Source organism: Schistocerca nitens, chromosome 1 (genome assembly GCF_023898315.1).
Source record: "Schistocerca nitens isolate TAMUIC-IGC-003100 chromosome 1, iqSchNite1.1, whole genome shotgun sequence".
Classification (NCBI taxonomy): domain Eukaryota; kingdom Metazoa; phylum Arthropoda; class Insecta; order Orthoptera; family Acrididae; genus Schistocerca; species Schistocerca nitens.
In genome coordinates this window covers 1,187,505,574-1,187,520,995 of record NC_064614.1, presented here as the reverse complement: position 1 = coordinate 1,187,520,995, position 15,422 = coordinate 1,187,505,574, and positions in this window count along the sequence as shown.

The following is a 15,422-nucleotide window of genomic DNA, read 5'->3' as shown; positions in this document are numbered from 1 at the left end:
TCACATTCTCAATTTAAATTAGTAATTTTAAAGTAATACATAAAAATTTCAATAAATTATAAATAATAGGATTCCATTTTGGACATCTACAGAGTAAATACCCTGAACCTAATGTTAATAAGACAAATTGAAAGTCACCTGTAATAAAATCGTCCATTTTAAGCCATAATATACACTTCCATACCTCTATGAAGTAGTAGCTTGGCACTCGCGTTTGCGTAGTAATTGCGTCAAAATAAATTTTATAAACATATATTAGGCCACTGAAAAATTAATATAGTAATGACCGTTTCTTTTCCATGCAATTGTGACAAAGACGATTTGTCCCGGTGATAGTTAAATAACTTTCTTTCAGCCAATTCCCAAACTGCAACACCTTCTAAACTCTCCATTCTAATTAAGGCCGTCGTAGCATGTCTTTTTCCGAATGTACTTCTGAGCAAAAAGCGATTCTGGTAGCTAGAGTCTGGGTCTTTTGTCATCCCTGTCTCTTGTGTTCTTGTGGTATTTCTATTGAAATTTACATCCTCGACACATACTTCTTTAATTGTAATCGATAACTCAAATAGAATTTTTCTTAGATTTAACTATAAAAGTGTTTTAGTTTGCATAAAGAAGTTTCATAACCTATTTCATCCCCTTAGGGCTTGAATTTCCAAAAACCCTCAAACACGTACTTTTTATTTCTACCTGAGAAGCCAAATATAAATTTTCATAGATTTATCTTGAAAAATGCTTTTATAATGAAAGTGAAACGTGGTAGTTAGGGAAAGCAGGAAAGGTGTGGACGGGGCCTAATCAGTTACCGTTGGTTGCACAGTAAACACATACATTTTATTTAAGGAAATAAATATTTAAAAACAATCCTTTTTTATAAAAATTGACTGTGAAACAAGCTACACTGACACCTGAAGGCCTTATTAAGAAGAATTCAAATTATTGCCGTCTAGAGGCCGCAAGCAATACTTCAGAACAATTATCGGCTGAAGGCTTGAATTACAAGTGAGGAAGACAACTACACGTTGAAAATACCAAAATAGTTTTTAAAATAACTATTAAAAAATTGACTGTAACACAAGCTACACTAACGGCTGAAGGCCTTATTAAGAAGAATTCAAATTATTTGTCGCCTAAAGGCCACCAGCAATAAGAATAATTTAAACAAAATACACTCCTGGAAATGCAAAAAAGAACACATTGACACCGGTGTGTCAGACCCACCAAAATTGCTCCGGACACTGCGAGAGGGCTGTACAAGCAATGATCACACGCACGGCACAGCGGACACACCAGGAACCGCGGTGTTGGCCGTCGAATGGCGCTAGCTGCGCAGCATTTGTGCACCGCCGCCATCAGTGTCAGCCAGTTTGCCGTGGCATACGGAGCTCCATCGCAGTCTTTAACACTGGTAGCATGCCGCGACAGCGTGGACGTGAACCGTATGTGCAGTTGACGGACTTTGAGCGAGGGCGTATAGTGGGCATGCGGGAGGCCGGGTGGACGTACCGCCGAATTGCTCAACACGTGGGGCGTGAGGTCTCCACAGTACATCGATGTTGTCGCCAGTGGTCGGCGGAAGGTGCACGTGGCCGTCGACCTGGGACCGGACCGCAGCGACGCACGGATGCACGCCAAGACCGTAGGATCCTACACAGTGCCGTAGGGGACCGCACCGCCACTTCCCAGCAAATTAGGGACACTGTTGCTCCTGGGGTATCGGCGAGGACCATTCGCAACCGTCTCCATGAAGCTGGGCTACGGTCCCGCACACCGTTAGGCCGTCTTCCGCTCACGCCCCAACATCGTGCAGCCCGCCTCCAGTGGTGTCGCGACAGGCGTGAATGGAGGGACGAATGGAGACGTGTCGTCTTCAGCGATGAGAGTCGCTTCTGCCTTGGTGCCAATGATGGTCGTATGCGTGTTTGGCGCCGTGCAGGTGAGCGCCACAATCAGGACTGCATACGACCGAGGCACACAGGGCCAACACCCGGCATCATGGTGTGGGGAGCGATCTCCTACACTGGCCGTACACCACTGGTGATCGTCGAGGGGACACTGAATAGTGCACGGTACATCCAAACCGTCATCGAACCCATCGTTCTACCATTCCTAGACCGGCAAGGGAACTTGCTGTTCCAACAGGACAATGCACGTCCGCATGTATCCCGTGCCACCCAACGTGCTCTAGAAGGTGTAAGTCAACTACCCTGGCCAGCAAGATCTCCGGATCTGTCCCCCATTGAGCATGTTTGGGACTGGATGAAGCGTCGTCCCACGCGGTCTGCACGTCCAGCACGAACGCTGGTCCAACTGAGGCGCCAGGTGGAAATGGCATGGCAAGCCGTTCCACAGGACTACATCCAGCATCTCTACGATCGTCTCCATGGGAGAATAGCAGCCTGCATTGCTGCGAAAGGTGCATACACACTGTACTAGTGCCGACATTGTGCATGCTCTGTTGCCTGTGTCTATGTGCCTGTGGTTCTGTCAGTGTGATCATGTGATGTATCTGACCCCAGGAATGTGTCAATAAAGTTTCCCCTTCCTGGGACAATGAATTCACGGTGTTCTTATTTCATTTTCCAGGAGTGTAGTATTTTTATACAATTGACACAATCAGACGAAATAAAGAACGAAGGTATCCAGTGATCCAAGGATCGCCCTGAGAAAACCCCTGAAGCTGCGTAAGCGGCAACACAGGCAGCCAAGAGTTACGCTCACATGACAGGATGGCAACTCAAACTAGGCACAGCTTAAACGCCGACCAGCACACTCGCCAAATCCACCTAAGGTGCGATAACCAGTACCACGATAGAATAACAGGTGACATCGTCAAATGACAAGCATTTAATTACACAAGTTGGCCCCACCAAATCCTAGTACGCAGACCAAACTGCCTATTCAAAGTCTGACTAGATGCACATGGAAGCGCAAAAGACAATGCCACAAACAACTCAAACACACGTAAAACAGTCACTGTACGCAACAAGACGAACTGCACGTAGACATGAACGCTAAGAACGCAGAAACGGTCGAAAGATCAGATACACGTCGTCCAGTGAGACGACCGACCGAAAGTCCAAACATCGGTCGTTGCCGCTCAAGTCAGGCAAGGGTAACGTCAGAGTATAAAACCGCCAACTGACAGCTTGATGGCATGAGGACACACACACAAGTGAAAGTTGCACTACTCCAATATAACGATCCATTCAACTTATACTCGCTGAATCCGGACCTCAACGTGGTCGTGCACTCTCGCGACCACATCCTTCCATCGGGCAGTGCATATATTGCCAGCTCCCTCGGCGAGTACTGGCGCTGTCGTACCTAACTGCTGCTCTGTCCCGACTGAACTCCGACACACGACGACCCGGAAATACTAGAGGTCGCTCCAAAGATAGTACCACAATATTCGCTAACGATAAACGCCGCTGCTGCCACTCAGGGACAGAAAAGCGAGCAAACGTAGTAGGACCATTGAACGCACTAAGAAAACGAGGTCACAATCAGAATACATCTACATCTACATTTATACTCCGCAAGCCACCCAACAGTGTGTGCGGAGGGCACCTTACGTGCCACTGTCATTATCTCCCTTTGCTGTTCCAGTCGTGTACGGTTAGTGGGAAGAATGACTGCCGGAAAGCCTCCTTCCGCGCTCGAATCTCTCTAATTTTACATTCGTGATCTCCTCGGGAGGTTTAAGTAGGGGGAAGCAATATGTTCGGTACCTCATCCAGAAACACACCCTCTCCAAACCTGGACAGCAAGCTACACCGCGATGCAGAGCGCCTCTCTTGCAGAGTCTGCCACTTGAGTTTGCTAAACATCTCCGTAATGCTATCACGCTTACCAAATAACCCTGTGACGAAACGCGCCGCTCTTCTTTGGGTCTTCTCTATCTCCTCTGTCAACCCGACCTGGTATGGATCCCACACTGATGAGCAATACTCAAGTATAGGTCGAACGAGTGTTTTGTAAGCCACCTCTTTTGTTGATGGACTACATTTTCTAAGGGCTCTCCCAGTGAATCTCAACCTGGCACCCGCCTTACCAACAATTAATTTTACCTGATCACTCCACTTCAAATCATTCCGTACGCATATTCCCAGATATTTTACAGAAGTAACTACTACCAGTGTTTGTTCTGCTAAGATATAATCATACAATAAAGGATCCTTCTTTCTATGTATTCGCAGTACATTACATTTGTCTATGTTAAGGGTCAGTTGCCACTCCCTGCGCCAAAAGCCTATCCGCTGCAGATCTTCCTGCATTTCGCTGCAATTTTATAATGCTACAACTTCTCTGTACACTACAGCATCATTCGCGAAAAGCCGCATGGAACATCCGACACTATCTACTAGGTCATTTATATATATTGTGAAAAGCAGTGGTCCCATAACACTCCACTGTGGCACGCCAGAGGTTACTTTAACGTCTGTAGACGTCTCTCCATTGAGAACAACATACTGTGTTCTGTTTGCTACAGACTCTTCAGTCCAGCCACACAGCTGGTCTGATATTCCGTAGGCTCTTACTTTGTTTATCAGGCGACAGTGCGGAACTGTATCGAACGCCTTTCGGAAGTAAAGGAAAATGGCATCTACCTGGGAGCCTGTATCTAATATTTTCTGGGTCTCATGAATAAATAAAGCGAGTTGGGTCTCACACGATCGCTGATTCCGGAATCCATGTTGATTCCTACAGACTCTGGGTTTCCAGATATGACATGATACACGAGCAAAAATATATTCTCAAATTCTACAACAAATCGATGTCAGAGATATAGGCATATAGTACTGCGCCTCTGCTCGACGACCCTTCTTGAAAACTGGAACTACCTGTGCTCTTTTCCAATCATTTGGAACCTTCCGTTCCTCTAGAGACTTGCGGTACACGGCTATTAGAAGGGGGGCAACTTCTTTCGCGTACTCTGTGTACAATCGAATTGGTATCCAGTCAGGTCCAGTGGACTTTCCTCTGTTGAGTGATTTTAGTTGCTTTTCTATTCCTTGGACACTTATTTCGATGTCAGCCATTTTTTCGATCGTGCGAGGATTTAGAGAAGGGACTGTGGTGCGGTCTTCCTCTGTGAAACAGCTTTGGAAAAAGGTGTTTAGTATTTCAGCTTTACGCGTGTCATCCTCTGTTTCGATGCCATTATTATGCCAGAGTGTCTGGATATGCTGTTTCGATCCACTTACTGATTTAACGTAAGACCAGAACTTCCCAGGATTTTCTAGCAAGTCGGTACATAGAATTTTACTTTCGAATTCACTGAACGCTTCACACGACGCCAACCTGTCAACTGCACAAACGCGAGCCGGAGCACGGCTCAGAAAGATTTTCATAAAACCCTTCATGTCCCGTTGCACCTTCTTAGTTGCTCAATTCCGAAAAACAGTGAATAGTTTTTTTTTCTTTTTACGTTTCTAACCGAAAAGTCAAATACCATTTTCGAAATTCTAGCATCAAAGCTGCCTTAAAGCGACACCTTTTCGAAAACAATTTCATTGCCTATTATATCCCCTTAGGGATGGAATTTCTAAAAAAAATTGGCATACTAAACGATGCAAATAGTATAAGAGTAACATCCTCTGTAAATTTAAAGTGTCTGTGGTGAGCAGTTTGCCCTGGGCGATGATAAAACAGGCAGTCAGATCGTTTCCTTTTATGTCTGGAGATTTGGCCTTTACGATGTTAAACAAGGAAAGGGAAAGTGGTCCCATATTGAGGGAGAGAGTGTAGTGAAGGAGATAAAGGAATCCTGAATCACCGTTCTATTGGCAGTAGTTTACCATTGTCTGCCCCGATTTCTTACAGTGGTAAGGGTGTACCTGTGTCGTGAGAATGACTGTGGTGATTACTTGTACAGTGTAAAGTTCGGTTTGTGTTGTTATGGATGAAGGGAAGGGAGAGCTCGAAACTAGGTGTAGCACATAACCTTTCGAGCAGCAAAGAGGGAGCCACCGCACTTAATGTCCCCAATCCGATGGACAGAACACCATGAACAGTCTCATATGCCCTCACTTCATGAGACTTTGCGGAGAAACTTCTAATTTAATCCAGGACACCGTCGCAAACTCTGGTTATCAGGAAATTCACGCCACCACCTCTCCTTCTCTTGCCGGCCAAATATGGCCAGTGAAAATTTCTTCAACGACCACGATTCGAACCTGTTTACCTCACCGATAACACCGCTCATTTGAACTATAGCGAACTCAGCTACAGAGGCAGGTAGCATGTTAAACAGACAGGTTAAACCGCAGATATACACTGGCCAGAACATTATGACAACCGACCTACTATCGATATAAACCAGTCCAGGCGATAGCAGCGACACTTGGCGAGGAGTGACCACTATAATCAGTTCACCGTAAGAATAAATCTGACGTAAACATTGCACTATGCATTCTTCCGCGTTTGCTGGAACCTCATTGGAATCCGTCTCACGCAGAACTCCAGCCAAACTGTCTCGAGTATTGTGAAGTACGATAATAAGAGTACGTTTTGTGCTGTGGGTTACGACCACATCGATTTGGCGATAATACGGGACAACAGCTTTACCGGCGCATTTACTTGGACAGCAGTGGCCGATCAGCTGGTACAGGTAGACTGCAGTGACGCGGCCAGCTGCAGATCACACGTAAAATGAGACGAGCAGAGGAGCATACAGCTTCGAATGTCATTTAATTTTTAAGCAGAATGAAATAGTACACTGCGAATCTCACACAATACGCTCCTTAGACGACAAGGCGAAAACCACAACACGTTAGTCCGCAGCTCGTGGTCGTGCGGTAGCGTTCTCGCTTCCCACGCCCGGGTTCCCGGGTTCGATTCCCGGCGGGGTCAGGAATTTTCTCTGCCTGGTGATGACTTGGTGTTGTGTGATGTCCTTAGGTTAGTTAGGTTTAAGTAGTTCTAAGTTCTAGGGGACTGATGACCATATGTGTTAAGTCCCATAGTGCTCAGAGCCATTTGAACCACAACACGTTATCGTTTTCAGCTAACGTACTACTGTAATTAAAAACAAGAATGATGAAAATTCCTGACTTAATCACAGAGTAATTTTTCTGCGTAAGCTGTGTGTAACATAAGAGAGTATTGAAGGATTTCACCGTACAGTTAAATACTGACGCCACTGAAGGTATTACGTCCAGTCAGTCGTCTGGTAATCTCTTAGCTCCTTCCGAATCCGAGAAATACGTTTCAGTTCTAAAAGCGTTGATAACGAGGCTTTTTTTTTTTATCAGTCTACTGACTGGTTTGATGCGGCCCGCCACGAATTCCTTACCTGTGCTAACCTCTTCATCTCAGAGTAGCACTTGCAACCTACGTCCTCAATTATTTGCTTGACGTATTCCAATCTCTGTCTTCCTCTACAGTTTTTGCCCTCTACAGCTCCCTCTAGTACCATGGAAGTCATTCCCTCATGTCTTGGCAGATGTCCTATCATCCTGTTCCTTCTCCTTATCAGTGTTTTCCACATATTCCTTTCCTCTCCGATTCTGCGTAGAACCTCCTCATTCCTTACCTTATCAGTCCACCTAATTTTCAACGATCGTCTATAGCACCACATCTCAAATGCTTCGATTCTCTTCTGTTCGGGTTTTCCCACAGTCCATGTTTCACTACCATACAATGCTGTACTCCAGACGTACATCCTCAGAAACTTCTTCCTCAAATTAAGGCCGGTATTTGATATTAGTAGACTTCTCTTGCCAGAAATGCCTTTTTTACCATAGCGAGTCTGCTTTTGATGTCCTCCTTGCTCCGTCCGTCATTGGTTATTTTACTGCCTAGGTAGCAGAATTCCATAACTTCGTTGACTTCGTGACCATCAATCCTGATGTTAAGTTTCTCGCTGTTCTCATTTCTACTACTTCTCATTACCTTCGTCTTTCTCGCATTTACTCTCAAACCATACTGTGTACTCATTAGACTGTTCATTCCGTTCAGCAGATCATTTAATTCTTCTTCACTTTCACTCAGGATAGCAATGTCATCAGCGAATCGTATCATTGATATCCTTTCACCTTGTATTTTAATTCCACTCCTGAACCTTTCTTTTATTTCCATCATTGCTTCCTCGATGTACAGATTGAAGAGTAGGGGCGAAAGGCTACAGCCTTGTCTTACACCCTTCTTAATACGAGCACTTCGTTCTTGATCGTCCACTCTTATTATTCCCTCTTGGTTGTTGTACATATTGTATATGACCCGTCTCTCCCTATAGCTTACCCCTACTTTTTTCAGAATCTCGAACAGCTTGACCATTTTATATTGTCGAACGCTTTTTCCAGGTCGACAAATGCTATGAAAGTGTCCTGATTTTTCTTTAGCCTTGCTTCCATTATTAGCCGTAACGTCAGAATTGCCTCTCTCGTCCCTTTACTTTTCCTAAAGCCAAACTGATCGTCACCTAGCGCATTCTCAATTTTCTTTTCCATTCTTCTGTATATTATTCTTGTAAGCAGCTTCGATGCATGAGCTGTTACGCTGATTGTGCGATAATTCTCGCACTTGTCAGCTCTTGCCGTCTTCGGAATTGTGTGGATGATGCTTTTCCAAAAGTCAGATGGTATGTCGCCAGACTCATATATTGTACACACCAACGTGAATAGTCGTTTTGTTGCCAATTCCCCCAATGATTTTAGACACTCTGATGGAATGTTATCTATCCCTTCTGCCTTATTTGACCGTAAGTCCTCCAAAGCTCTTTTAAATTCCGATTCTAATACTGGATCCCCTATCTCTTCTAAATCGGCTCCTGTTTCTTCTTCTATCACATCAGACAAATCTTCACCCTCATAGACGCTTTCAGTGTATTCTTTCCACCTATCTGCTCTCTCCTCTGCATTTAACAGTGGACTTCCCGTTAATGTTACCACCGTTGCTTTTAATGTCACCAAAGGTTGTTTTGACTTTCCTGTATGCTGAGTCTGTCCTTCCGACAATCATATCTTTTTCGATGTCTTCACATTTTTCCTGCAGCCATTTCGTCTTAGCTTCCCTGCACTTCCTATTTATTTCATTCCTCATCGACTTGTATTTCTGTATTCCTGATTTTCCCGGAACATGTTTGTACTTCCTCCTTTCATCAATCAACTGAAGTATTTCTTCCGTTACCCATGGTTTCTTCGCAGCTACCTTCTTTGTACCTGTGTTTTCCTTCCCAACTTCTGTGATGGCCCTTTTTAGAGATGTCCATTCCTCTTCAACTGTTCTGCCTACTGCGCTATTCCTTATTGCTGTATCTATAGCGTTAGAGAACTTCAAACGTATCTCGTCATTCCTTAGTACTTCCGTATCCCACTTCTTTGCGTATTTATTCTTCCTGACTAATGTCTTGAACTTCAGCCTACTCTTCATCACTACTATATTGTTATTTGGGTCTATATCTGCTCCTGGGCACGCCTTACAATCCAGTATCTGATTTCGGAATCTCTGTCTGACCATGATGTAATCTAATTGAAATCTTCCCGTATCTCCCGGCCTTTTCCAAGTATACCTCCTCCTCTTGTGATTCTTGAACAGGGTATTCGCTATTACTAGCTGAAACTTGTTACAGAACTCAATTAGTCTTTCTCCTCTTTCATTCCTTGTCCCAAGCCCATATTCTCCTGTAACCTTTTCTTCTACTCCTTCCGCTACAACTGCATTGGAGAGATCATCATGACACTTCTTCAATTACAGGCCACATGTCCTGTGGACACATGTTACGTGTCTTCAGTGCAGTGGTTTCCAATATTTTCTGCATCCTCATGTCGTTGATCATTGCTGATTCTTCCGCCTTTAGGGGCCATTTCCCACCCCTAGGACAAGAGAGTGCCCTGAACCTCTATCCGCTCCTCCGCCCTCTTTGACAAGGCCGTTGGCAGAATGAGGCTGACTTCTTATGCCGGAAGTCTTCGGCGGCCAATGCTGATTATTTATCAAAATTTAGACAGTGGCGTGGATCGAACCCGGGACCGAAGACGTTATGATTATAAATCAAAGTCGCTACCCCTAGACCACGGGTACTATCAACAACAAAATCCATGAATCCATCCATGCGCAGCATTTTCTCTTTTTTCTTTTATGGCGTGCTGTTCAATATCCCGCCAGCGTTCGGCAGTGACGTGTGAAAAAGCTGCGTGCGTTAGTTCCAGTACGTCTGGCACCTTAACAGTCTTGTTATATCTCGGGCCAAATCCCGTAGCTTGGCTCCAGAGCAGTTCCGTTGGGTTCATAGTGTAATGCTACAACAGCAAATGTAAAAATGCAGCATTTGTATGATGTGCTCGATGCTGCGAAACTGATAGTTTTTCATGTTTCTACGATACTTATCTACTTCTGTGGTATAGAATGATGGACATAGTCCAAATAAAGAGGATTGGGTTTTTCATTTTTGCGTTGAAAAATTAAATTATTAATTAATTTTCTTAATTTAAACAACTTTTGTGAACTGTGTTTCATAAAACATCGATAACTAAGAATTTGTATTTGAAATGGAGACAGGAATTTCACGTCCAGTATGTAACTAAGAAGACGTGCATTATTCATAAAAAATGATGATGAGTTTTATAATTATGAGATGTAGGTATTTCAAACTTAACGAGAAAAAGGAATGATTGTGGGGAGATTTGAACCAACACACGAATAACCGCATTCGGTTCACTGTTTTTTTCCCTCATTTTGTTCGGTATTGTTCATTGTGTTTGGCCTGGGCAGACGTCACAAGATATCCGTTGAAGTTGATCGTTGATTCCTTTTACTCAGTTCTTTTATTACAGAGGGCGAGCAGCTCTCTAACCGAACACGCTGAGCTACCGTGTCGGCGCTGTTCATTACGCTTCCGACTGCGCTACGCGTTCAATGAAAATTTATTTTTCTACTACAGTACATCCGGCAACTGCCTAGCCGCAGTGAATACACCGGTTCCCATGAGATCACCGAAGTTAAGCGCTGTCGGGCGTGGTCGGCACTTGGATGGGTGATCATCCAGGCTGTCATGCGCTGTTGCCATTTTTCTGGGTGCACTCAGCCTCGTGATGCTAATTGAGGAGCTACTCGACCGAACAGTAGCGGCTTCGGTCAAGAATACCATCTTACGGCCGGGAGAGCGGTGTGCTGACCCCACGCCCCTCCTATCCGCATCCTCCACCGCGGATGACACGGCGGTCGGATGGTCCCAGTAGGCCACTCGTGGCCTGAAGACGGAGTACTACAGTATATCCAACACTGGGAAAACTTCAAAGCCGGTTATCTCCGTAAATTTATTAAGAACAGCCAATTTCTCGACACTTTGTAACCGTGTTGCAAGCGCGTGTTTCACTACGGAACAGAAAGCAGCCTCAGCCATTTTTATACTGCGCATTAACAGCGCGACAATCAGAACTCGACGCTCAAGAGGCTGTGACTGCACACGATTTTTGAAATAAAAACAACGTAGCTAAAGCGTGATAATGGAAAAACGTTGATGGCTGTTAATACATTTGAATATCTAAAAGTTTCATTTAACATACCTTAGTAATAAGACATCTAATACACAAGTAGGACCTACTTCCAAGAGCGTAACCACACCAGTGTATGTGTGCTATGGCTTCTGACCAATCATCGCGTTTGTGTTTGTTCACATTAGGTTTATTCTAATGACGAACGGACTATAGTCAGATACACGCACATTGGATGTGGTATCAGTGTGGTGTCACCGCTAGACACCACACTTGCTAGGTGGTAGCTTTAAATCGGCCGCGGTCCATTAGTACATGTCGGACCCGCGTGTCGCCACTGTGTGATCGCAGACCGAGCGCCACCACATGGCAGGTCTAGAGAGACGTACGAGCACTCGCCCCAGTTGTACGACGACGTTGCTAGCGACTACACTGACGAAGCCTTTCTCTCATTTGCCGAGAGACAGTTAGAATAGCCTTCAGCTAAGTTAATGGCTACGACCTAGCAAGGCGCCATTAACCATTTGTAACGTTGCATGTACCTCAAGATAGAGTCTCACTTGTCTCATCCAGAATGCTGTATACCAAAGGACAATATAAAAGTTAAGTGTTCTAGTAGCTACGTTCTTTTCTTTATCACATTCATTACGAATCCTGTTCCAGACTTAACGCCAGACGGCGTGAGTTGACGCGTGCCCTTTCGGCTACTTCACTGTGGACTGGCTGCCTTAACAGTCCACTACAATCAGTGAGCTTGCTGTCCGTGTGTAGAACGGGAAAGGAGCGCGATCTGAGTTTGATCGAGGCCGGATTGTTATGCCCCAGAGGCTCGAAACGAGAATTTCGGTAATGAGAATGAGATTTTCACTCTGCAGCGGAGTGTGCGCTGATATGAAACGACCTGGCAGATTAAAACTGTGTGCCGGTCCGAGACTCGAACTCGGGACCTTCGCCTTTCGCGGCCAAGTGCTCTACCAACTGAGCTACCCAAGCACGACTCACGCCCCTTCCTCACAGTTTTACTTCTGCCAGCACCTCGTCTCCTACCTTCCAAACTTTACAGAAGCTCTCCTGCGAACCTGGAGAACTAGCACTCTTGAAAGAAAGGATATTGCGGAGACATGGCTTAACCACAGCCTGGGGGATGTTTCCAGAATGAGATTTTCACTCTGCAGCGGAGTGTGCGCTGGTATGAAACTTCCTGGCAGGAGAGCTTCTGTAAAGTTTGGAAGGTAGGAGACGAGGTACTGGCAGAAGTAAAGCTGTGAGGACATGGCGTGACTCGTGCTTGGGTAGCTCAGTTGGTAGAGCACTTGCCCGCGAAAGGCAAAGGTCCCGAGTTCGAGTCTCGGTCCGGCACACAGTTTTGATCTGCCAGTAAGTTTCGAGAATTTCGGTAACTGCACGACTTGTTGGGTGCTCATGGAGTGCTGTGTCTTCAACACGTGGTGAGACCAAGGTGAAACTACGTCCAGACGTCGTTGGGTTGGGTGGCTACGCGTCATTACACACGCCAGACATCTTATGGTGGGCAGACTGGTACCCCAGAACAGGCAGCGAACTGTTCCGGAATTAACGTCAGACTTTAATGCTGGGCAGAGTACAAGTGTGTCTGAACACACAGTGCACCACACACTCCTAACCATGGGCCTCCGCAGCCGACAAGTCACGCACGTGTCACTGTTAACACCACGACATCCTCAACTACTACTGAAATGGGCACGTGACCTTCCACACTGGACGTTGGCGCAGTGGCAAAGCGTTACACGGCTTGATGAGCCCCCATACCTGCCGATTGGAGGGCCCATATCTATTGTCTTACAGGGGAACAGCTACTTGAAACTGTGGGACGGAGACAGGCTGCCAGAGGCTTCATTAAACTTTGGGGATCATTCACTTGGGCGTCCATGGGGACAGTGGAGTTCGTTCAAGGCACCATGGCAGCCAACACTGGTTGCAGGCCACGTAAATCCCTTCATGACGAACATGTTTCCCGACAGCAGTGGTATTTTTCAGCAAGATAATGCTCCATGCCACAAGGCCACGAGTGTGTTGGAGTGGTTCGAGGAACACGTGGCGAGTTGCAATTGACGTGCTGGCCCTCCAGTTCGCCAGGTCTGGATCTGATTGAACACATCTGGGATGTGTTTGAATGTGGCGTCAGAGTTCATCGCCCCCCCTCCCCGAAATTTACAGGAATTATGTGCCTTGTATGTGCAGATGTGGTGTCAGCTACGTCCAGCGACCTGCCAATGCCTCGTTGCTTCCATGCCATGACAGTATTCAGTACTGATGAGCAGCAGTTTACAGTATGTGAACGCAGCAAGCTGCACAATACCGGTGGTGCTGTTGGAGATAATAATGGGACAAGACGGTCTCCAAGCAATGCTGGCATGGACCGCCGTATAAGGAATCTGGTAGTGTTAGATTAATAAAAAAGTAAGGGAATATTCTGGCTTGCGCATGATGTTAAGATGGATGCTGAAAGAACAACAGGAAACGTTGACGTTGATGAAGACAGGGATTGGTGAGTAGAAGATATGGAAGAAGAAATAAAAACTCTTTAACAGGTTGCTGGAGAATTCTTCGGGAGCGCAGAATGAAGGAAATTTGTTAAACTTTTCATGGTTGGGGTCCACAGTCATACAATATTCCTTAAAAGACATCATTGTTGCCGTTGACTGTATGAAATATTTATTATTACGATTGCAATTTCGGCCTTAGGGCCATTTTCAAGTAACACTGCGAAAGTTACGTTCTGTCAGAATATAAGACTATCTGACATGACGACGGCATGTACTCATGTCATGTAGTCTTATATTCTGACAGAATGTAACTTTTGCAGTGTTTGAAAATGGCTCTAAGGCCGAAATTCAATCCTAATAATTAATATTTCATACAGTCAACGGCGACTATGATAGAAACTCGTTCAATAGACTGTAGTCCACACAGGGTTGCAATGCCGTGGGAACAAATACACAAAATAATCTCAAAATATTTCGCTCCTGTTTGAATATAGAGACAGCTATAACAAGAAAATCTAACAACTATAACCGGTAAGTTTCCAAGTACAACAGCAATAACGTGTCTTTGTAGCACACATTTCTCTGTGAGAGTAACAAGTCATTACATGAAGAAAGGTTTAGATTGAGGAATAGGGGCTGTGAAAAAATTTACTAAGAAAGCGGTTTTATTGTCCCTGTATGACTCATGCGATGGCTGTGAAAGATTGAATGAGAAAATCAACCTTCAGAAGGGCGTGTGAAATCTTTCATAACCACCGGCAACAGTTCATATTCCCCCTTCCATGTAATAGCTCCCGATAAATTAATTCCCCTCGGATTTAGTATATGATGGCCAATAACGTATCTCTACTACAGTCTCTGAACTTGGGCGTTACTGGAGTCAGCTATCTCCAACAAAAATTGATCTACCGCTGCACGTTCGGCTGCGGAAGACTGTCGAAGATGACATTCGTAGACGGATCATGAGCTTTATCAAGGTTGCGAGGGGGGGGGGGGGCTACCTCAAGATATTCTGTGATTACATATACGAATATTACACGCAAATGGATGAGTTAGTGCTAATAACATATTGTTTTAAGCCTCGTCAGCTTAACTGCAATAGTGCTGCTCTCGATAGGTGAAGGTACCTACTGGAATCCCTGTCTAATATAGAGCTCCAAGCTGTAACCAGTTTAGGGTAGCGTTACACTCATGTCACACTTTGTAAAGCAGCAATCCCATACAACTTGTTACCAAGGTGATTTATATTTTGGTGCTATTATTACATTTTCTCACTTTCTTGTGTTTACAGTATCTTTCTTAATTTGTATCACTTTTGGGGCAGTCTCGATAAATCTCGCGCTTTTACCCTCTACTCTGATTCTGTCCCACCTTCTCTCCCTACTCCCTCACGCACATTTTTTTCCTAATTTCCTAATTTTCGCCTTTTCAGCTGTATTGTATTTAACTCATGAATTTA